The 25,238-nt window shown below is 34.4% G+C and overlaps 1 pseudogene; it reads right to left on the reverse strand.

The window, feature by feature from the left end:
• Positions 1-6,424: 6,424 nt before the first annotated feature.
• On the reverse strand, positions 6,425-8,455 carry LOC145163056 (leucine-rich repeat extensin-like protein 7 pseudogene; annotated as a pseudogene).
• Between the last annotated feature and the right edge of the window lie 16,783 nt (positions 8,456-25,238).

The raw sequence follows: 25,238 nt of genomic DNA on the forward strand, positions 1-25,238 counted from the left end.
TTCTAACTAGCGCAATCCATAGTAGCTCGACTGGATCAACATTATAGGTGTTGAAGCTTCTACTTTATTCTTCAGTAGTAGCCATTTGCCACATATCTTTCTTGTCAGTCTCATCATCTGATGAGTAAGATTCTTTCATCTATTTTTCTTCTTTAGTTAGAAGAACTTTTAAGTCCAGATTTTGTTTCTTTAGAGATGCAACCAGTTTTTTGTACATAGATTCATAAGAATCCACCTTTAAATCATTCCTTTTGACATTTTAATCGTTTGCAAAGTGACAAGTGTCTCTATATTTATAGCACTTAATGTTTGATTTTATTTTATCGGCATTAAATCCCTTTAGCCCGAAAGAGTTCAATTTATTTGATCCTACAGATTTAAACTTTTTGGTCAGTTTGACTTTCTAACCTCCTTAAACTCGTTGAATTGGTTGAAAATTAGTGCAGCCTAGGTGGCAAGGTCGAAAAAGTGTTTCAATTCTTCATCTTTAGTTTCATCGTTACTTACATTGTGATTGTCATTGTCATTATATACATATTTCATGATTTTGTTTATTTGTGATTTCGTCTCTTCATAGTTTCGTAGGTTCCCAAACAGACTCTACAAATAAAAATCTTTGATTTTTCTCACTATTCTTAAGAACATCAAGATAATGTTCCTATTTATTATTAAAAGAGTCTAAGAACTTAACAAAATGAACAAAGTCTATTTAATGATATAATATCTTCTCATCTAAGAAATAAGATAATTAAATCTATTAAAAGTATGAGTAAGAGATTCATTGTTGTAGGCAAAGAAATGATCATACTTTCGATTCAAGATATTTTCTTTTGTGACCCAAACTTCATCAGTCCATTTGTAGGGAACTATAAGTATTTTTAACTTCTTTTAAGCAGGAACATAGATTTGAACAAGATGATAATAAAATATCTATATGCTTAAGAATCATTATAGAATGATATTCACCAATAATATATGATCCTAAAGGTCACACTAACAACAACCCGATGTAAATATATTATTTATAAGAATTTGATTCTTGATATATATTAATCACTCTTATAATTAATTGGAAAATATTATTTTGCATGAAAATAATTATTTTCAATGTCAAGTATCATAATATATCATAAGTTATGATTTATTAAGTCATGTACATCTTTTTGTACTAAAATGACTTTTGTCTTTTAGCTAAATAGATAAGGCATTATTATTTTTAAAAGATTGAGTTTTTTTATTTATAATAAAAACTCATTCTTTTATATATATAAGCTAAAAATGGCTTTAGGGGACAAGTGTTGGAGTTAGTTTATTATTATAAAGAGCATGTCTTGCTTTAGAAGCATGTGCAATTTAATGATCATAAGGAATGGGCTTTAGAATCATGGTGCGTCTTAAAGTTTTAAGTCACAATAGATAATAGCTAATGGATCAACTTAAAAGCTTTCACCTTCTTTTTTTCCATCAGTCAAAACCGTAGCGCTCTCTTTCTCTACACATCCTCTCTAGTTTTCTGTAAGTGGTTAAGAAGATAAGAAGAAGAAGTTCATACTTTCATCTCCCTTTAAGTCGTTACTTTGTTTTTTACTTAAAGTTTAAGATTGTTCTTACTGTTACACGAAGTACTAGCAAATTGTAGGTGGATATCTAAGGTGGAGTTCTACTCTACATTCTTGATCAACTTCGTCCTTCCCAAGTCTAATCAAAGACATTAAAGCTTATGTTCTTTTTTTTTCTAATGATTGTTTTAATCTTTCAATGTTTGCAAGATGATACTTGGTGGGTTAAAATAGTTTTAAGTTTGTTAAACAACCGAAAGCTTTCTTTCTCATTTCTACTGGTTTTAGAAATCGATTTATTGAATAAAACCCATCAGATACACCTCTTATAAAATAGCATTGCAGATGGCAGGCGTTGCACGGACATCAAGATTTGCTCTTTTCTTATCTTCTTTGGTCCATTCATGAGCATGAGTCTTTTTTTTCTTACACTAGTGGGATTACCATCTTTGGTTTTAGGGTACATTGGTATGTAAGGACCATCCTCCAGAGTGCTCAACATTTTATAGTCCATGGTTTCGAGAATCATTAAAGCTTTGATTTTTCTATATGGTAAAATTCTTTTCATCTAATGGAGGAATTTTATTTATTTATTGGTGAAGAAGAGAATAAAGATGAAGTGGAGTATGAAACCATTGCTTGTCAAGGACAGAAGTCTTGCTCTTTTACCAGTTTTTGGATCGTATATTAGAGACAAGAAATAACACAATACAAATTCACCAAGCTTAATCAGAAAGTTGTTTTGATCAAGATGTTTTATAATTCTCACAAATAGAGTTTTTACGGAATACGACGTAGAAGAAAACTAAACCCTAGCATAACATATATATACTACTTAAAAAGACGATATAAAGAAATCCCTACATTATAGGGATTGAAACAAACTATACAAATATAAGATCCTTATCACTAAAATAACAAATCATTAGATTGCGGCACAAGAAAGTCTTTCATACTGACGTTGTAAGAAATACTACATCTTATGACCTATTGTGAAAAAAGTTATGTGATTTGTTGACACTCATCAAATTCTTGTCCTAATAATTCCCATTAACATCCCACTATAATTTCTGACAGTATGAGATCCTTAAATTTTTTTTTAATTTGATATGTTTGACCACATTTATACTTCGTGTCTCTGATTCTTAGGTATCATTTTTCGTAAAAGATTCCCGTTAAAATCGTTGAACTTGAGAAATATGTGGAATTGACACATAACTAGTGGTTAAGTATCATTTATCTCACTAAAAGTCGTAAAACCACATCGGCCAATAGAAGATAATAAAATCGGTTAGGAATCTTTTATCGCACAAGAAATATATAAGTGAGGTGTTGACATTTTTAAAAAAGACGTCATAGATTTTTATTTTGAAAAAAAAGATTTTTATATGTTTTATAAGTCTACTTTTAAAAACATATGATATCATGAATACATCAATATACCATGGTACCTTTATTAAAAAAAATCTCATTTTATATGTTAAGTCCTTTATAAAAAAAATCCAATTTTAATATTTATTTCGACACGGTCAATTTTAATATAAATATCTTATATTAATGTTTGATGTTTGAATGCAAAAGAATCAATTATAATCCCTTTAATAAAACTTCTTTTTATTATTTAATGAATGGAGTTTGGATTAGTCTCTAGAATCACAATTTTAAACTTATTAATTTTTGTCTTACCAATTTGTTGTTATAGAGTTTTAAAAAATAAACTCCTTTTTTTGTCAAACCATTTTTACCATCTTATGTTAAAATGACGAATTTTGAAAGCCAAACTCCATGTGATGATTATAGTGTTCAAAATATTATCTAGCATATAAAATCCTTTTTTTCAATCATGCATAATATCAACATAAAATAAAAATCATAAACATATAATTGTGCATAAACCAAGTCATAAACTAGTGACAATTTTGTGACACATCACAAAAATTGTCAAGTCTTTCCTAATGGACAAATATCAAATCTTCAAAAAGCTCCAACTAACCATGACAACCAATTTAATGTTTTTTCAAGATCCATGTGGTGTGTGCTTCCGTTACTCTCAATATTTTTCATTTCTTCCAATCTTGTTACATTTTATAAAAAATAAGGTACTCTAATAATAATCTATTACTTACAAAATTAACAATATAGAAAATACCTATTTTACTATGACTCACTACGGTGTGTGTTTCCATTAATCTTCATCTTTGTCATTTCTTCCAATCTTGCTACATTTTATAAAAAAATAAAGTAGCCTAGTAATAATCTATTACTTACAAAATTAACAAAATGAAAAAATTCTTATTTTACTATGATATAACATATGATTAAATAAAATATTACAAATGACAACACAACATCAGATTGGGTCCTTTGGCGTATTTATGAACAACAAACATACATTTATTTAAAAACTACTCTTTATTTTTCTAAGGAAACTTTGATGACCCTAAAAAATCATGTAACTTTTAGTCATAAAATAACAATTATAAACTTTTTAAAAGTTGTCATAGAAAACATGTATGATCACTTTCTTACAAAAGAAAATTATCCATGTTTTCTAGAAACCAAGATTATCCAAATAAGCTAATAATCTAAACATGCATGCAAACTTATCGCTGATAGCACTTGTTGAGAATTTTTTTTTTTAAAATGCAGTTTCTGAAGTGACAAAATTGACAACGAAAACATTATATGTTTGAATAACATACAAATACTTTATTCCCAAAAAGACTCATTTTTCATAAACATAAAAGATTAAATAACAACAATAAAAAGGATCAAGAATTAACAACCTTTGAAGAATTTGAATCATCTTATGAGGTTGAGAAGTTTTTAAGTTGATGGAGATGACAAGAACACAAACTAGAGTTCACCTGGAGAAGTCTACCAAAAATTTGTAACACATTGGATGCTAGTCCACTCTTAAGCCTTTAATAACAAAAGTAAATTATATCTTAAAGGAGATCCATAAGTATCAAACTTCTCTTCATTTGTATCGACACATTAAGATATAAAGACGAGAAACGGGAAACAACCTACGACTTTCATCAAAGGAAGAAGGAAGAAGATAAAGCCTTTAAACAAGTTTTTATCCTTTGTGTCATTACACTTTAAGACACACCTTACCTCTAATGCCCATGCTTAATGATTTTGAAACGCCATGATTCTAAAGTAAGGTATTCTTAATAAAACAAGAAACTAGAACAAAAGATTTTGATTAATGATTTTGATTAAAAACAAGAAGAAATATAAAACTCTTTATATTCTTTATATCTTTTATAAGTTATGTACACTTCTTAAAATCCAAAACCATTTTAGTCCAAAAAGATCTCATTGTTATTAGTAATATCATTCTAAAATGATTTTTGAGCATATAGATCCTTCAATTCTATGGAACCAAGCTCTAAGTGTCTGCTTGAGGCCTTAGAGAGACCTCTAATGCAGACATACATTATATTGATGAAACTGATCTTGAAATATTATCGAATGATGCATATAGACAATCTATTGAATATGATCGTGAAGAAATGTATTCTTCACATCTAAGTAATGAACAATCCATTAATGAGATATAGCGATATAGCAAGACTGAGTACAATTAGAATGGTGGCCAGTATGACAAACATACTAAACATATCATCACAATGAATATCATGTTGTTGAATATGACCGTCGGTAACTAATGAGCCTTGTATTGAGCTAAGGAGCAATCTTTATTGATTTTCTTCTTTAAAACCCAATATAATTAACAATATATATATATATATATATATATATATATATATATATATATATGTTTGAGGGCCGATGCACAAGAACCCCAGTCCTATTAAATTCGACTTACAAAGATTTGAACCAGTTCTGATCTCGGAGAATAATTTTGTGGAACGGGATACGTGGAGAGGAAGTGGAGCTTGAGTTTTTGAATTTGTTTAGAAATGTTACTTCTTGCATGGGTGGCCATGTGGGTGAGTGTGAGTGTCAGTAGAAGTGGGAGGATTTACGGGAACAACCAGAGTTGTAGAAGTGGTTGCCAGATCAGCAATAAGTGATATCAGATCAATGATCGGGGATGTTGGGTCAATAGGGGTTGGTGGAGTCAATTGTGAGGCTGAAAATTCAATATTTGAGTTGGGAGAGAATGTCGCAGACCAAGGTGAAGGATTCTTGGTGAGCGGGGTTTTGGGAGCATTATGAGTGCTTTCGGGTGAGTTTGGATCCAAACAGTGAGAATCATTAAAGATATTGCGGTCATCGATGTTAAGAAAGTCATTATCGTGAAAGACATTTTCGAAGGCTCTTCTAAATTTGGCTTGCGGTGGGAGTGCCTCTTCAAAATCACTTGGATTATAGTTTCTGATTAGGTTCCATGTAGCCAAAGCTTCACTATGGAGTCGATTCAACTCTATTCCAGATGATTCGGTTTGTTATTACTGCCCCGTACCCGATGCCAATGTGTTTGAAACAATTCACACCAAGCATCATAGTTTAAGTGATCAAGATATATAGTCAACGGAATGTATAATTTGACATTCGGAATTGCATACGATTTAAGTGAAAAAGAATGTGGCGGCCGTCGATCGAAGAAGAAGACGGGATTCAAGGAGTCGACAGCTAGATGTGGAGCCTAAGCTCTGATACCATGTGACAATATTATTTTCCCATAATTAAAATGATTTCATAAAACCAACTTAAGTAAGTATTACAACACCAAAGGCCAATTATATTTGGGCATGACGTTTTAGTAATATATAAAATACGACGCAGAACATTAAGAAATTAAAAATAAACTAAATATATAATGAACATGTACTTAGGTCAGCATTGGACTAAATTCAAGACAAATGAACAACCGACTCATGAAACACTCTTCCATACTTACATTGCCATTTATAGTTCTAAATAAATCTATGGGGAACCTCTTATTAACTATCGATAGAAGTACAAAAAATATAAAAATATGAGAAAGAGAACATACCAAGAGACGTATATATGTCGCCGTTAGTTTTCAACCTTTTGATTCTTCAAGATTAGGTTTGATCTTTGACAGAAAATTCTCTAGCTCATTCTCAATCTTGTAACTATTCGGGTTGTGTGTAACCTTTTTAGCAGAAATTTGGATGCGGACTTCAACTGTGGTCTTTTCGTATATTGAAGGGATTTCTTTATGATTTTAAGACGTATATGGTGGTGTAGATTCTGGAGGTTCCGGTTGGTCACTTGGTGATGCTGATGATGATGATGGAGGTTTCTGGTCACATGATGGACAAGGTGGACAAGTAAAAGGAGTTGGTGATGGACCGGGACATGATGAAATTGGAGGTTGCGACGATGGAGTTGGTGGTGGCTGGGGAGACCATGGTGGCTCTATTGGTGAAGGTGATGGCGTTGGTGATGGTATTGGTGAAGGTGATGGGGCTAGCAAGGGTGGTGGAGATGAAGGTGATGGGGGTGGGGGTGGTGGTAATGATGATGGAGATGGTGCTGGTAAGGGTGGTGGAGGTGACGACGGTGGTGGAGATGAAGGTGATGGAGCAGGGGTTGAAGGTGGTGGTGACAGTGGCGGAGCAACAGGCAATGCTGGTGGTGGAAGCTCCGGAGGCTGCCCACACCCAAAAGCACTACAATCAAGCGGCCGAGCCAAGAACATCTTACACTGTGATTTTGTTCTCTGCTCCGGCCTATCTTTAAAACAATTCCTTCTATCATCAAAATCCACAAAATTCAAACAATTTTCTGTTTGATTCACAAAAAAGTTATATTCATAATCAATGCTCTCCAGATTAGGAAGCATACACAAACGCGCCGGAATCTTTCCCGATAACATATTATGAGCCACATTCCAAACCTCCAAACTCTCCATTTCCCCCATATTCTCAGGCAACTCCCCTTTTATCCTGTTACCACTCACATCTAACACTGTCAAATTCTTCATATCGCCAATGCTTTCAGGCATACAAGACTCAAACCCGTTGTTTGTTAAGATCAACTCCTCCAATCTCTCAGTCATTTTCGTTATACTCTCTGGAATACATCCCGAAAACTTGTTGTTTGCAAGAACGATCACTGAGGCCGGTGAATTCCCAATCTCTTCCGGAATAACCGAAGAAAACCGATTATTATTTACAAGAATCGCATCAAGATTCTTGTTGAAAAGCTTTTTAGGAAGTTTACCTTCAAACTCGTTAAACCGAATATCAAGATATTTGAGATTCGGTAGTTCCAAAAGAAAATCTGGAAAGTTTCCTGCAAACCGGTTATTACTAAGATCGAGTTCGGAAAGTATCTTGAAATTCACAAAACTACGCGGGAGGGTCCCACAAAATCGATTAGAATTAATGTGAAAAAGACCGAGATCGAATAATAATCCTAGGAGTTCAGGGAGTTTTCCGGCTATATCTTGGTGGTTAAGGTCGATTCCAGCCACCGTGCGTTCTTGAGGGTTGTCGGGTGATTGGTAACAAAACACACCCTCGTAATTACAGACATCCGATCCAACCCAGGTATCGGTCACTCCATGTGGGTCGGATACGATGACTGCTTTCCATGCTTGTAAAGCAATGTAGGCGTTTTTCATTCGTACATTTTCGAAATTGAGAGATGGATCAAGGACAAGACTAGAGTCTCCTTCTCCGTCTTCCAAAAGCTGCCGCCTGTGGTGGTGGCTGGCGCCATGGACCGACATGTAATGGGTGCTGGAGACAATAACAATTAGAAAGAGCTTATGGAGGAGACATTTCGGCTGAAACCAAAGGCGGTGACAATGGCGGAACCCTAATTTCATCATACACCAGTGATCTATACGAAGAGTGAGCTGAGGGTAGTGCTTAGTCTTTAGGCCTCAAGAGTGTCGGGTGTGAAGGGTTAATTCTTTAACTGAATGTTTCTTTTTGCCTAACGACTTTTTCTTTTGTTTGCTATCATTAAAACCGCATTTAATCGCGCTTGTCCGTATAGGTAATTCGAAAAATAATGAAGATGCCCTTTTATTGTTTATTGAGAGATGAGAGAATGGCTCACCAAAGTGTGTGTGGGTATTTTCGTAATTTCATAGCTTTCACCAAATCGGGTTGCGCCCTACCTCATTTTTCTGCTGTGAACTTTTACCACATGGTATGCAATTTTCCAAAGACGAATATGTTCTGATTGTTTTAAGGGGCGAAATTAGAGGATTGATTAAATGTGAGGGTATTTTTGTAGGCCGACGAAAAGAAGAATATTGTAGTTTTTTGCCTTCAAAGCAAATTCGTAAATGACACAAATGTTCTCGTGGTTAAACAAAAAATTGATGGCTTATTACCAACATAGAGGGTATTTTGGTATGTTTAATACTTAGTTTGCAAAGGGCCTTTGGTTCATTTGAGTCGTCATAAGTTCAAGTCTAGGAGACATATGTGGTGTTTAGGATTAAATTAGAAGTATGCTAGTTTGTTTTTTCAAAAAATAAATAAATAAATACCTAGTTTGCAAATACCAATAGTTGTAAAAGTCTTATCTTGAGGAGGAGCCTTTCTATGCTCATAATTTCTTGTGATCCCAAGTTTCAACATTCTTAGTAAATTTCATGTTGGACATTAATGTCTTATTTAATAGATAATTATTAGGGCTAATTATTTAACATCCTCAAATGAGAGACTCACTCCTCAAAAAATAAAGTGTGTATTAACGCTATCTATTTATTGGTGACTAACCAAAAGTCTTCTAGCTTAACGGTATCCAGTGTCGCTCTTCCTTCTTGAAATCGAAGATTCAAGTTTCGTAGTGGACATATGTAGAATAATTTAGGAATAGTTTAATATATATTTGTCGTTTTAAAATAATAATAATAATAATAAACTATTAGTAACTCGGAATCACTAAATGAGTGATTAAATAAATAATTTTGTTTTAATATCAACGGATGCTTATATTTAATGACGATTCATATAACTTTTTGTTTAGCCAACTATGCCCTATATATAATGGGTTTTATATACTTGTATATACACTTGATATACATATCTAATCAATAAGAATGTTAGAATGAATCATTGGCATTACTAGAAAACTATCCAATCACTTACAATAGATTCTTTAGGTAAGCTTTACATTAAATGGGTGCCTACGGAAACAGATTGCCTACATAAATTTTTGTCGGTAATTTACCTACAGATTGTCTACAACTATATTTACGTACGTGTTACCTACAAAATCTGTTTTACCACTCTAGGATCGTATAGATTCTAGAAGATATAAATCATGTTAAAGGTAATGAAATCATTGAACACGCCAAGGTAAATATGATATAGTTTCCTATTAGAGAATACAAAGTTTATTACAGGTTACAATAATAACTTGCCAAAAAGTATTTTCTATTTCTAACTGACATCCCATTTATATAGGTTCACAATCGAGGGATTCAGTTAGAGAAATAATCACTAAAAATAATCACTAAAAATATGACACCTAGACAATGACAACCATATAACTTTTAAGCACACGTTGCGAAACCTAGGTATCCAAACAAACTCTGAAATAAAACATGCTTTCGTAATTACAAAATCGAAGACTTAAAATATAAGGCCATGAAACCTTTCGCATTACAGCACAAACACACCGCTTATGGATTACGAGACTTAACAATCTCCCCATTTCTATTGAGTTGTGAAAGAAGTCTTCACTTCATCTCATAAAAAACTTGTGGATCAAAATTTAGAAAAACCATTCATACTATTATCCACCGCCTCAACATCTCAGACACCAACTTGATCTCACTTGTCGGATTTATCTTGCAAATCTCGTCTTTCACAAGAATTCCATTGAGTGTTGCAGTCTTAAAGAAGTGTTTATCTTTTAAGTACATCATACAATTTTTCATCACTTTATTAACCATTTCTTTGTAAACAGTACCCCATGGTTCTTGTTGAATTTGCCCATCTCTCGTCTCATCAATGCCACTTGGTTGATTACAAGGGCCAATAAAAATCTTCTTCGAAAAAAACTGCCATCTCCACATTCATCTTGCAATATCCATAAAGTATAATCTGATCATCTTCTTTAAGTGTAACGCCTAGATTTTTCTCACCAGGTATACCCCAAAATACATTCTATAATTAAAAAAGTGTTTACAAAACATTTTGGTATACACTCACACACTGGAGCACAAGAAGCTATCACAAGGGTCGTGCCGACAACAAGTACAGGATCGAGTCGGGCGCTACAATCTTTAACCTGCAAAACATTTACAAACAAACAACGTAAGCCTCACGACTTAGTGAATAACAGCTACAATAACATAAAAACATAATCCAAATAACAAATAATCCATCAGGCATATATATTCACAATATCTCCTAAGAGATCTGACAGAAACCTTTTTGCATAATAATCCCATGCTTAGTAAAGCACTAATCCCAAACCTGTCAAATGATACTATCTCCAATCCGAGATAAATATATCCGAATATATATCAATATTTCGTCTCCAATCCGAGATAAATATAAACCAATATAAAAATAATTTATTATAACCAATTTAACTAATCAAGTACCATATCTCCAATCCGAGATAACATATTTAAATAATTATACCATCATGAGGTATCATATAATGTCATAATAATTGTCGAACCCCAAAACCGGAACGTCGGAAACGTTCTGGGGTGGAGGACGTCATGTACTGTATCATAACAATGCATAATAGTAAAGACAAGCAACAACATCCATTGCATTAATATAATAATGGTAATACAAGCGTGTTCAGTATAGTTTGTAAGACACTAAAAATGTATAATCAAAATAAATATGAGTCTTGTATGTGCTCCATCTTCTCAAAAGCTTCATCTGTACCTGTCTACTGATGACCTGAGAATACAAGTTATTTTGAAAGAGTTTATCAGCATAAAGTTGGTGAGTTCATAAGTATTTAGTGTCATTGTTTGTATGAAAATGTTTGTAACAACTTGATGTAGTAATTGATTTCAAATGTTTGTAAATAGTATGCTCCCTAGAAAATCCTATATTTTCCAGTAAAAATGTAGTCTTCTACCAAGACCCGATTGTTTGTGTATTTGTTCCTTATGTAGTGTAAGAGTTTTTCCTCAGTGAAACTATCATTATAAAAATATAGTTTATTTAAACGTGTATGTGACAAACTCACAGTGTAATGAAATACAGACTCCAGGTAGTACTAAATGCACCGTACACCTCGGGGAGTCCAAAGTAGTAACATGTAGACTCCAGGTGGTATTAAATGAACAATACGCCTCGAAAAGTCTATTTTTGCCTTTAATTCTTAATTGGTTAATTAAAGGTTTGAATGTGAACTCGTATGTAACCATGCTGATCGACGGCTGAATAATTGATGACCCTCCAGGTCATATGTAGTGAAGTAAAATTCTGTCATCCCTTGGCCTTTCGGCTGGGACTGTAGCTAGCAGTAGGGATGTGGGAGTGTTTGTCCTGTATAGATCTATACACATAATGCCCGCTCTCCCTCCAGGAGACTCTGGTTACAAGGTGATAGCACAATGAAGTGTCATATCGAGAGGTAGTATGTCACATTCTGTTTATAGTATTCAAATGTTTATGTAGTATGTCATAGTGTAGTAATGTTTTCTCTGTACTAGTGTATAGTATGTTCTCTTGTATAGTGTATAGTATGTTCTCTTATATAGTGTATAGTATGTTCTCTTGTATAGTGTATAGTATGTTCTCATGTATAGTGTATAGTATGTTCTCTTGTATAGTGTATAGTATGTTCTCTTGTATAGTATATAGTGTGTTTTGACTCATAACCATACTGGCTTTTGTATGTGTCGTTGCAATAGTAGTAGTGAGTAGTAAAACCTTAACTATACCTATTATAGTTAAATAGGAATGTTGTGGGTATGCCTTTGCTACACAAAGGTACCGAACTGAAGTGAAAGTTTTTATATCCAACACATATATACATGATATATAACTAAGGTTTCAACGACATTCGGACAAATAACAGGATACCCTAAGTCCACAACCAAACAAGGAACAGGAAATAAGGTGAGCTATCAGTCCTAAGTCCTTCAAGTCTTACTTATATAAATATATTAGTGTAGATATGAGTTTGAAAACATTGCAAGTTTAAAAGAGTTTTGGAAACAGTTTTAGTATCTAAAAGTTTAATAAAAGGTTTTAAAACGCTTGAAAACCATAATTTTGATAGTAACTTGACAGTAGTAGTAAATCTTTCTGTTTGTTCTAGTCATTAATCACATGTGATTAAAGCAATAACTAGAATGTTTCAACTTGTATCCCCCCCATAAAAGCATTTAAAATCATTTCAAAGGTTGATTAAGGGGTATGAACTCACCTGCAGTGAGTGGTTTGGATGGAAGTGTCGGATAGGATGCTAAGTGTCAAGTGAAGACTTGAACACACACACGGATCCTATTTAACATGTAATGGCACATATGTGTATCTAATTAGTCATTTAACAACTAATTAATCAAGTAAGGACACCCTAAAACATGGATAGCACTTTGATTCAAGTGCTAGGAGTATCAATGGGTTGCATCTAAAGAGAGTATGGCCTCACATTAGAGTTTAGAGCCCATATGGTAACACCATATGAGTTTACGGTTTATGGTCATTTCCCCCATGAGTTTACGGCCGTAAACTCATGGTAATTAGTACCATTATGTGTTTTAGGGTCTTATGGGTCAAGGTTTAGCATCCTATAGTCAAGTCCAAGCCTTAGGAAGTCATGGTGGCTCAATGGCACCACTTTATAGAGTTTACGGCCCATGGACCATTCCTCATGAGTTTACGGCCGTAAACTCTATGTGTTATGGATCTTTTTTATGTTTAAGGTCCTAAACACTTCAAGGAAGTGATATAGACTAGTATCCAAGGCTAAGGAAGGGACTAGGGCTCATATGGCCCCCTTATTAGGGTTTACGGTTCTTGGACCAACTCCCATGGAGTTTAAGGTTTTTGGGTTTACGGTCCAAGTGGGTTTATGGCCGTAAACCCATCGTAACTCCTACCATTTCGTGGTTTAAGGTGTTTAGCTCATGCATGCAAGGTTCTAGTCCATTATCCAATCCCTAGAAGGTAATGGTGGCACATATGCACCACCTTATGGTGTTTACGGTCCAAGGAGATTTCCTTGGCCGTAAACCCATGTGTTTTTGGGGGATTATTGGTGTTTTTCCATGCTTTAACAAGTGTTCTAAGTAAATAACTAGTTAGGAGGAGTGTACTTAGTTATAGGAAGCTTGTAAGAGTGTTTAAGGTCCAAGAACACTAGTGTGTGTTCTTGGTGTTTTGAAGAACACTTGAAGATCTATGAAAAAGACAAGATTTCATGGATGAAATCATGTATAACTACTAGATGAAGTGTTATAACAACAAATCAAGAGAAGAAAAACTTACATTTTTGGAAGATTGGAAGAACTATGTTATGATACTTGAGAGAGAAAGTTGGGTGTTCTTGAGCTTGGAAGTGAGAAGTGGGGAAAATGAGGAGTAAACTCATGCCTTAAGCATGAGTTCATGGTCAAAGGGGAGTTTACGGCCCAAACTCCTCAAGTTTGGCCGTAAACACCTTGTTATGGTGTTAAATGTTTGTTTGCTACACATCACTCCTAGAAGGTAATTCCTTTTATTTGTTCGTTTGACGAATTTAAAATAAAACACCCAAACAGACTTTAAACCGGCTAAAATAAATAGAGGTGAATTTGACTATTAATTGAAGTGCTTGACTGTAGAGTTTGTACAAATGAAAATTTCGGGTTTGTCACAATAATCACCAATACACATATACCAAAATGTACAGGTACCAACAACAACGGATGTTAGAGTAGTGTTACTCAACTGATCACTTGGTTGACACACTACTTTGGTCCTTGACCTATACAGCTTTCCCATCCGTCACAAACCGGTACCTAACTAACAATTTTCAAGTTGCTTAAAACCTGTTATAATTTACCCTTAACTACACCCCATGACTATTTGTCACCAAGCTCATTAAATACAATAATCTATCAATACTAGGCCTAACCCCATAATCCAATACCAAATCTACCATATCGGGACATTTCAGTAGATTAGGGTTTATAACCTTGACAGTCCCAACTAATTATCTTACCATGAGATTTACTTACAAATCTCACCAACAGGTCCGTAACAGCACCATATCGCGGATACAAGTATATACAAATAACATATACTCAAATCTATCCAATCCCAACAATAATGTTGTGTAAAAAAATTACATAATAACGGGGTAAATTATACCTCCGTGAGCCTCGTATCTCCCGTATATCAGCCCAAATCGCTTTGTACGATCTTCCGCATCCGAATCCCGGCAGCGCTTTGCTTACATGCACCAGAACCTCCTAAATGACACTAAAAACACTCGTTATTATAGTTTGCACGCTCTCACGTCGTGAGCGGTATCTAGACTTGGTCTTGCCACACGTCGTACTCTCCTGCCACGTGTCTTGTCGATTCGTCGAATCTCACGCCGTGAGAGTCACTTAATCCCGTCGTGAGAGTCAAATGTCATGTCGTGACAATCATGATTCACGTCGTGGTGGTCAAAGGTTGACCTTTGAATTGACTTCCGTTGACTTTCTCATAATAGCATCCTACTTTCATCTCAACTTGAAATAGCCATAACTTTCTCATACGGACTCCGTTTTCAGCAAACTGTATATCCACAGAACCGTCATCACATAAACTTCAATATTCTTCAATAATATTTTAATAATTAAGATTTCTAATAATGAACCCTTTCTAGGGTTTATCTCACCTATCGCTTTCATAATATCTATATTTCATAAAATAACACATGTTACGAAAAACTGGGTGTTACAAGTCTTCCCCCCTTCAAAAGATTTCGTCCCCAGAATCTCCTGAAATCTCGTGCTATAATCAAGAATTCCATTAACTTATAGTCCTTCCAAGAAGAACTATTGTATCCCATCCTCCACTATAATTGCATAAAAATGCATGGTTGTACATTATACTATCACAATTTACTATTTTTTTCTTAGTATAAATGCCTCATACATTTACACTACAATACACATATATCTTTATCAACAATGATAACCATTTTCAATACAAAATCGTTATGAGCTATCAATTACCATCAGATTTCTACATCTCATTTTAAACTTCCTTTCGATTATTAACACTTTTCCTCGTGCCTCACAATCGACTAACATTTCTTCGTGAGAAGTTCATAACACAGAAAAATCTCACATAATAAGGATAGGAACATATTCACCATCCCTAAATAATTATACTTAATCATAAATTTTATTTATTATCATCGTATTCTTTGCAACAAGTAGTACTCACTTACTACTTAATTAAAAACCAACTATTTCTATTTACCATTCTCAACTATCACCATGTACTCGATCTACGAATCCTTCCAAGTTACAAGTATTCCACTATTACCATTAATTATCAATTATTACGAAATATCATATCGGTGAATACCACATTTCCACATCTCATCGTTCACATGAATTTATTACGTCAAAATTTCTTGAATTCACACAATCTATTATGGTTTTTAATACCATAATGTAAATCAAATAGACACTAAATCCACCCATACTGGTATCTTCTATACATACAATCAGTCAATCAAACACCTATTCCTCAATATCTTCACACTACGAAGATGTTATTTCATTCTCACCCCAACAACCTCTTACTATGATGTCAATATGTGACATTTCAAAGTCAACCTTTCTGACATCATGTCAACCAGTGACGTTAATAATCCATCCTTATTCTAGTGGTAACTCTGATACAAAGATTACCATACATAGACTAATACATATACATATATTTTCAATTACTGTGGTGTCTCCAATCCGAGATTACCACCATATCGTTTCATGTCCCAATAGTATCCCCAATCCAGGATAACTATCATGTCATACCTATCACATTCCAGTGGTATCCATAATCCAGGATAACCATTTTTTTATACCTATCACATTCCAGTGGCATTTCCAATCCAGGATATCCAGTATATCGTACCTGTACAAGTGGAATCTCCAAACCAAGATAACCACCAATTCATACCCATACCAGTGGTATCTTCAAACCAAGATAACCAACAAATCTTACCTATACCAATGGTATCTCCAAACCAAGATAACCAGCAAATCATATATGTACTAATGGTATCTCCAAAACAAGATAACCACCAAATTGTACTTGTACTAGTGGTATCTCCAAACCAAGATAACCACCAAATCATACTTGTACTAGTGGTATCTCCAATTTGAGATAACCACCAAATCAAAATTATGTATGTATGTGTATGTATTTCCGTTTCTATGGAATCTCCAGTCCGAGATAACACTATAATTCCTTTCAATTCACATGATAACTCTAATACCGAAGTTATCCTTACATTCATTTCCATATTTTTCTCAGGATACTTCGAACTCCAACATTTTCATGTCATTGCCACTTTGTGACAAATATATGAATCCAAATTTTGTAAGTAAAACAAAGTTTACTCATATTCACTACTCATCAAAAAAAATATTACTACCTCCAAAATTCATATCTGAAGTATCAGTTTCTTCTACTAGGTTCATATCCCGAAAATATTTATCCTCACATCTCCCAAATTCATCATGACTAATACTAAGTATCCTGCTTTCAATCTAGAGCACACTTTTAACTTCATAATTTCCAGCCACATTGTGGCTCTAATCTCGTATCACAAACACAGTCAATAATTATCAGCTCACATAGTTGAAAGATAGATACTAAACATCAATCAACCGTACATAGTAATTTCATGGCCTATCATCCAAAACCATTCATTTAGCTGAAATCTAACCTTAGACAAAATTTAATCCTTACATTGTGGTTCATCTATAATCATGTTGTGGCCATGATCATTCTTCACGTTGTGACTCTCATGTCGTGGTCTTACATCTGTCATGTCGTGACCTTACCTTCCTCACATCGTGATTTACATTCCTCACATCGTGACCTACACAATTCAGTTATAGCAGTCTACTTATAACTCACGTCGTGATAGCACCATGCTCATGTCGTGGGATCAAAGTATGATGCTATTCTTCATTTCGACTATATCACACATCATAATCATTGCACCAGACACTTCAAATCGTCACGCCTCGCATCCGGTAGTAGGCTTCGCAACCGTACATCGCAACATACCATGTACACCATATCGTCCGCTGCAATACCGCTCCTTTTCTCATACACGATATCATCCAATGTCCAACCTCCCAACTACGATCGATTTTAATTGATAGGGAAAATGGTCCCGACAATTACAAATCGATATTTTGCAAAAATTCTAGCTATTCAAACAATTTTAATTTAACTCGCATCACGAATCGCAACACCCACTACGTCGTGTAGAGCATAGATACCATATCGTGCACCGAAATTCTTCCCATAATATGCGTATATAATATATATATATATATATATATATATATATATATATATATATATATATATATATATATATATATATATATATATAACTGTTCCAAGTTATTTCTACCAGGCATAATCAAATAACATTTCCACCTTACTTTTAAGTTTAGGTATTTACTATAAGCACTTAATTCACTTAAACCACAACTCTGATACCATCTTGTAACACCCAAAATTTTCTCACCAGGTATACCCGAAAATACATTCCATAATTAAAAAAACGTTTACAAAACATTTTGGTATACACTGTCACACTGGAGCACAAGAAGCTATCACAAGGTCCGTGCTGGCAGCAAGGACATGATCATGCCGGGCACTACAATCTTTAACCTGCAAAACATTTAAAAACAAACAACGTAAGCATCATGGATTAGTGAATAACAACTACAATAACATAAACACATAATCCAAATAACAAATAATCCATCAGGCAGATATATTCACAATATCTCCTAAGAGATCTAACAAAAACCTTTTTGCATAATAATCCCATGCTTAGTAAAGCACTAATCCCAAACCTGTCAAATGATACTATCTCCAATCCGAGATAAATATAACCCTATATATATATATATATATATATATATATATATATATATATATATATATATATATATATATATATATATATATATATATCAAAATTTCATCTCCAAAATCCGATATAAATATAAACCCATATAAAAACAATTTATTATAACCAATTTAACTAATCAAGTACCATATCTCCAATCCGAGATAACATATTCAAATAATTATAGCATCCAGAGGTATCATATAATGTCATAATAATCACCAATACACGTATACCAAAATGTGCATGTACCAACAACAACGGATTTTAGAGTAGTGTTACTCACCTGATCACTTGGTTGACACACTACTTCGGTCCTTGACCTATACAGCTTTCCCGTCCGTCACAAACCGGTATCTAACCAACAATTTCCAAGTTCCTTAGAACCTGTTATAATTTACGTTTAACTACACCCCATGACTATTTGTCACCAAGCTCATTAAATACAATAATATATCAATATTAGGCTTAACCCCATAAGCCAATAACCAAATCTACCAGATCGCGACATTTCAGTAGATTAGGGTTTATAACCCTGACAGTCCCAACTAACTACCTTAGCATGAGATTTACTTACAAATCTCACTAACAAGTCCGTAACAGCACCACATTACGGATACAAGTATATGTACATAACATATACTAAGATCTATCCAATCCCAACAATAATGTTGCATAAAACAATTACATAATAACAAGCTAAATTATACCTCCGCGAGCCTCGTATCTCCCGTATATCAGCACAAATCAATTTATACGATCTCCCGCAACCGAGTCCCGGCAGCGCTTTGCTGACGTGCACCAGAACCTCCTAAATGACACTAAAACACTCATTTTTATAGTCTGCAAGCTCTCACGTCGTGAGAATTATAAGCTCACATCATGAGCAGTGTTTAGACCCGGTCCTGCCACGCGTCACACTCTCCCACCACGTGTCTCGTCGATTCATCGCATCTTACGTCGTGAGAATCACTTGATCACGTCGTGAGAGTCAAATGTTACGTCGTGACAATCATGATTCACGTATTGGTGGTCAAAGGTTGACCTTCGACTTGACTTCCGTTGACTTTTTCATAATAGCATCCTACTTTCATATCAATTTCAAATAGCCATAACTTTCTTATACGGACTCCGTTTTCCGCAAACTTTATATCCACGGAATTGTCATCACACGCACTTAAATATTATTCAATAATATTTTAATCATTAACATTTCTAAAAATGAACCCTTTCTAGGGTTTATCTCACATATCACTTTCATAATATCTATATTTCATAAAATAACACATGTTACGAAAAACCGGGTATGACATTAAGTGCAAAAGTTTATTCACATATTTTGTCTTCTCTTTAGCAAGAATTGAGTACAATATACAAGGGTTGAAGTTTCTGATCAAGCATTTGTAACAATCAATATGTGGAGCATCTTTCTCCTCAACTATCTTTAGCAATCACTAGATAATCTCAAAATTAGGACCCTTCACAAGCAATAATTCATCATCCTTTTTTACCAGCTCAAATTTCAAATAAGATACTTCTTGGTTGAGAGAATTAACCTTCAATTCTTTCCTTTGCATCTCGTCAGATAGATGTGATTTAGTATATGGTGAACCAAAGTATTAATAAAATAAGTAAGAGTGGCGTTGTGCACAATATTGTCATTCAAAATCAAACTATTAAGATCTTTCACTTTTTGCAGAGTTGCCTCCATCTTGGTAGCATTTTCTTTCACTACTTTCTCATTCTTTTCAAACAAACACTTACTCTCCGAAAGCAAATTTTTCATTGTTCCTTCATGAACGAACATCATATTTTGAAAGTTGCTTATAGAAGATGCTTCTCCATGGCGAACGAGCATATTAACCTGATGATTCAAAGCTTATAATATTTCTTTATAATTGGCAGATTCGTAATCTCTTCATCTGATTCCCTCTCATCAACGAGAAGTATTATCATTATCCACTACATCATCATCCATATTTTCACTAGCCATAAAATCATCATTTTGAACCATGGGTTCTAAAGTGATCATAGAAGTTTCAGGAGGAACAATAGTAGAACTAAAAACTGAAGTAGTCGAAGTAGTAGTTGTTGTTGGGATTGTAACTGCAGGTGTATCAATCGTAGTGGTAGTTGTTGTTGTAGTAGATGTAGTTAATATGGTGTAAGGTAAAGAATCTTTGATTGGTTAAGTAGATGAAATAGATTGAGTGGTAGGAATTGTTTGAGTAGAAGCAATAAGTTATGTAGTAGAAGGTATGCTAGGTGATTAAGAAATATTAATTATAGATTAAGTAAGAATGGTTTCAAAAATTTCTTTCTCAGGTGAAGTTTAGATTAAAGATGTAGTGTTTGTGGGAACTGATGATACCATTCTTAGTATTCCCACAAGCTTCACCAATGAATAGGTTTTGAACTGTTCATGAGCTTTCACAGTCGAAACCACAGCCATCCATTTGGGTCTTAGGCCATTCATAAAAGTGACTTTCTGTTCGATCACTTCTCTTCCGATTTCGGGCTTGATCATTTTGCTGAGAAGATGATTGAACCGATCGAACGCCTGAATGAGTTTTTCTTCTTGCTTTTGCTTGAAGTCACTGAATTCCGAAAGCAAAAGAGTTTGAATTGAATGTTCCAGATCCTCATCGGTGGAGTATAGCTCCTTAAGCCTGTCCCATATTTGTTTTGTCGTTGTGCATGAACTAACTAGACGAAAAGTATTCGATTGCAGGGCAAATCTAATCATCCTCATACTTTAATGTTTCAAAGCAGCTTGTCCTTCTCGTCTTTAGCAAAATCTTTCACGTTAATCATCAGCTGATTATACTCATTTTGAGTCTTGATGATTCTTTCGGTTCCAGTATGAGAAAAAGGACCCACAGTGGTTGCTTCCCAGATTAGATCGCCATTATCCTCTAAACCAAGAACATAGTCTTCAAAGTGATGCGTCCTGACTTCATAATCTTGGGTATATAAGATCGGGATTCTCGTAGTAGATCCGATGCTGTTGGATATGTTGATGGGGTTTGTTTGTGAATCATCGTGAGACATGATGACCCGTTTTGAATATCTGTCAAGAACCAGACTTGTAAAGATTTAATTAGGGTAATATCGAGATCTATGAGCAACGTCAATGAAGGGATGACGGCTCAACAGATTCAATAAAAGCGGAAACCCTAAGAATATTCTTCAAACAGAAGAGATGCGTATGATTTACACAGCCTCCTGCTCTGATACCAATTGATGAGTTGAAAACTCTTTTAAGATCGTTTAGATTCTTAGCAAGTAAATTAGAAAGTGAATAAAAGCATGAACACACGATGAATCAAACAAGTGTTGAATGATTAAAACTGCAACACCTCAGAAGTGCTCGGAGAAGAACTTCTACTGTAGAGGCGTGCTAGGGTTACAGTACGATGAAAGGAAATAATAATTGAGAAGTGTACAGAAGACGATGCATGCATGCATCATAAATACTAAACCCTAATGACAAAAACACGGCTGCACAGGCCCGAACCGTGATAATACTGGACTAAGCTAATAAGCCCAATGACGCAACTCCTAGACTCAACACCCCTCTTCCAAAAGTAGCAGACGTACAAGTACATTAGAATTATGAGAAGTATCTTTTTGTCGTGATCCATTAAGAACCTATTAATCAACACAAGTACCAAAAAACATAACATAAAAGTAAAATACCAAATAACATAAGATTCAAGTACCAAATAACATAACATAACATAAATCTCAAGTACCAAATAACATACAATTCAAGTACCAACAAACATACCATAAAAGTCAAATACCAAATAACATATGATTCAAGTACCAAATACTACAAATAACATCCAAGTAGCAAATAACCAAAAAACATAAACATATAGTTCCAAAGCATGCAATTAAAACCTAAAAAAACTCAAAAATATAAACTTAAGGAACAATATTTCCATCCTTTAAAACTCCTAAACTTGTAGCTGTCATCTCGATCCATCCTCTTAATATTTGTTGATTATTTCGCAAATTTACCCACATCTCTCTTATATTCATGGTCCCTCCAAAAATGTGATAAGCAGCAAATCGTAGAGGGTCTACTGGGCTTAACTCGAGCAACTCAAGCTTCTCTAAACATTGGGGAATTGTTGGCCCTTGAGTCAAATGGCGTAGAGCTTTTTGCATCTCTAGTGCTAATTCATCAGCAGTAATATAAGCTTTAGGTGAGGCACATGAAGGTGGATTAGGTGAGGCACTAGGAGCTCGAGGTCTAGGAGTTGAGGGTTTAGCCCTTTTGTTGGGGTTACCAGAAGGTGAAGCAGTAGAAGGTCAAGCAGCAGAAGGTGGTGGCTGAGTAAAATGGTCACTAGTATGATTGGAAAAGTAATCATCTTCATCTATGTTAATGGAAGGGGCATCCATTAACTTTAGTGGTGCGACATGGAATGAAGATGATCCCTGTTTCGATGATGTTTGGGATGTGGCATAGCTGAGATTACCAGATGCACTGTTTCCATCAAAGAGTTCTGCACAAAGCTCTGGAAACACTAATGGGATGGTTTTTTCAAAGAAGCGGCTTTCGGATGTCCCTAAACCCAATCAATGTAACAAAAGTAATATAAGAATTAATGGCAACTATATAAACAATATACATGTAAATATGTGTGTGTGTGTATATATATATATATATATATATATATATATATATATATATATATATACTTTTTTAAAGTCCTCCCACTCCTCATTTGTTAAGTTAAAAGTATTTGTTTGTAGATTGTAAAGGTTTCCAGTTTTGTTTTTTAAGTATAACCATCCTGTGTATCTGGCTTTAAGCTTATCATAGGCGTTTTTTAATTGTCGTTGATTCAAATCCACACCATACTTTTCCTTAATGGTTTTTCCTAACTTGTGTCATGATTGTTTGTGCAAACTCAAACCTTTTCTACCCACGGTTTGGAGTTCTTCAATACAAGTGAGCAATAAGCATTTTGTTTGCTCATTGGTCCATGTATGTTTATCTCCCATTACTAATAACAAAAAAAATATAGAATACATACTTTAGCAACAAAGATTAATCATATTTCAACATAATCAACAAATAAGTTTAGCATATTCAACAACAATGCATCATGAAGTAGTGCCTTACAACCCTGTAATAACTAGTTTACGTATAGTGTACTAGTGTTCTTTTGTACTTGAAAATGTATGTATTACCTTATAGTAGTGTACTCATAATGTACTATAATGTAATGTAAGTGTTCCATAAACTACACCTATTGTAGTTTACATGTATGTTCTGTATGCAATGAAAATCTTAAAATTTAACAGTTCGTATAACACAATAAATATTTGAGAAAGATACCCTTTCGCTCGATATGTTACAAAAGGGTTAAAGTTTTATGTAACGAGTTTTATATTCATACACATATATAAAGCATATGTGTGTAAACATGTACTTTGGAATACCACAGTATAAAATAAATTAAGTAATTTGAAACCGTTTAAAATAGTTTGAATTAATCGAAATAGTTTGACATGGTTCGAAATCGTTTGAAATCATTTGAATATTAACACAATATTTCTTGTGTTTAACATGTATCCCCCCCTAAAACATTGAAAAATAGTGAAAACGTAGGGGTATGAACTCACCTCTCTTATGTGTGCTTGTTTGGATACGAGGTGGCAGTGATGATCCTCGGGTTAGAATCTGTGCGGGTAGTCGTATCCTAATAATAGTTATACACGATATCATATTTAAATTAATAAGATATTAATTAAAACTACGGATTAAATAGTGAAAACGCTTCTTCATGCTGAGGAGCGTTTTTAACCTCCTCTTTCGCCTTTTCGGAACTGTAGCTCCCTTGCCAGTTTCGGTTCTTGGAGGTAGGGAACTTTTTGCGAGCAAACATTTTGGGATTGGAGATCATTAATGCATATTCATCATTTTTCAGATCACATTCAGAGAGATCCAACTCTTCTTCTTCTTCATCCACGTTCTTGCCCTTTGAGAGAAGGGCAAAAGATCCCATACTTGACAGCACTTTCGTTTCCTTAGTCACTACATTTTCATGTGACTTGAGTATTCCCACAAGCTTCGCCAATGAATAGGTTTTGAACTATTCATGAGCTTTCACAGTCGAAACCACAGCCATCCATTTGGGTCTTAGGCCATTCATAAAAGTGACCTTTTGTTCGATCACTTCTCTTCCGATTCCGTGCTTGATCATTTTGCTGAGAAGATGATTGAACCGATCGAACGCCTGAATGAGTTTTTCTTCTTGCTTTTGCTTGAAGTCACCGAATTCTGAAAGCAAAAGAGTTTGAATTGAATGTTCCAGATCCTCATCGGTGGAGTATAGCTCTTTAAGCCTGTCCCATATTTGTTTTGCCATTGTGCATGAACTAACTAGACGAAAAGTATCCGATTGCAAGGCAAATCTAATCATTCTCATAGATTTAATGTTGCAAAGCAGCTTGTCCTTCTCGTCTTTAGCAAAATCTTTCACGTTAATCATCAGCTAATTATACTCATTTTGAGTCTTGATGATTCTTTCGGTTCCAGTATGAGAAAAAGGACCCGCAGTGGTTGCTTCCCAGATTAGATCGCCATTATCCTCTAAACCAAGAACATAGTCTTCAAAG

The sequence above is a fragment of the Lactuca virosa genome, chromosome 3 (genome assembly GCF_052849685.1).
Source record: "Lactuca virosa cultivar CGN04683 chromosome 3, Lactuca_virosa_CGN04683_v6, whole genome shotgun sequence".
NCBI lineage: Eukaryota > Viridiplantae > Streptophyta > Magnoliopsida > Asterales > Asteraceae > Lactuca > Lactuca virosa.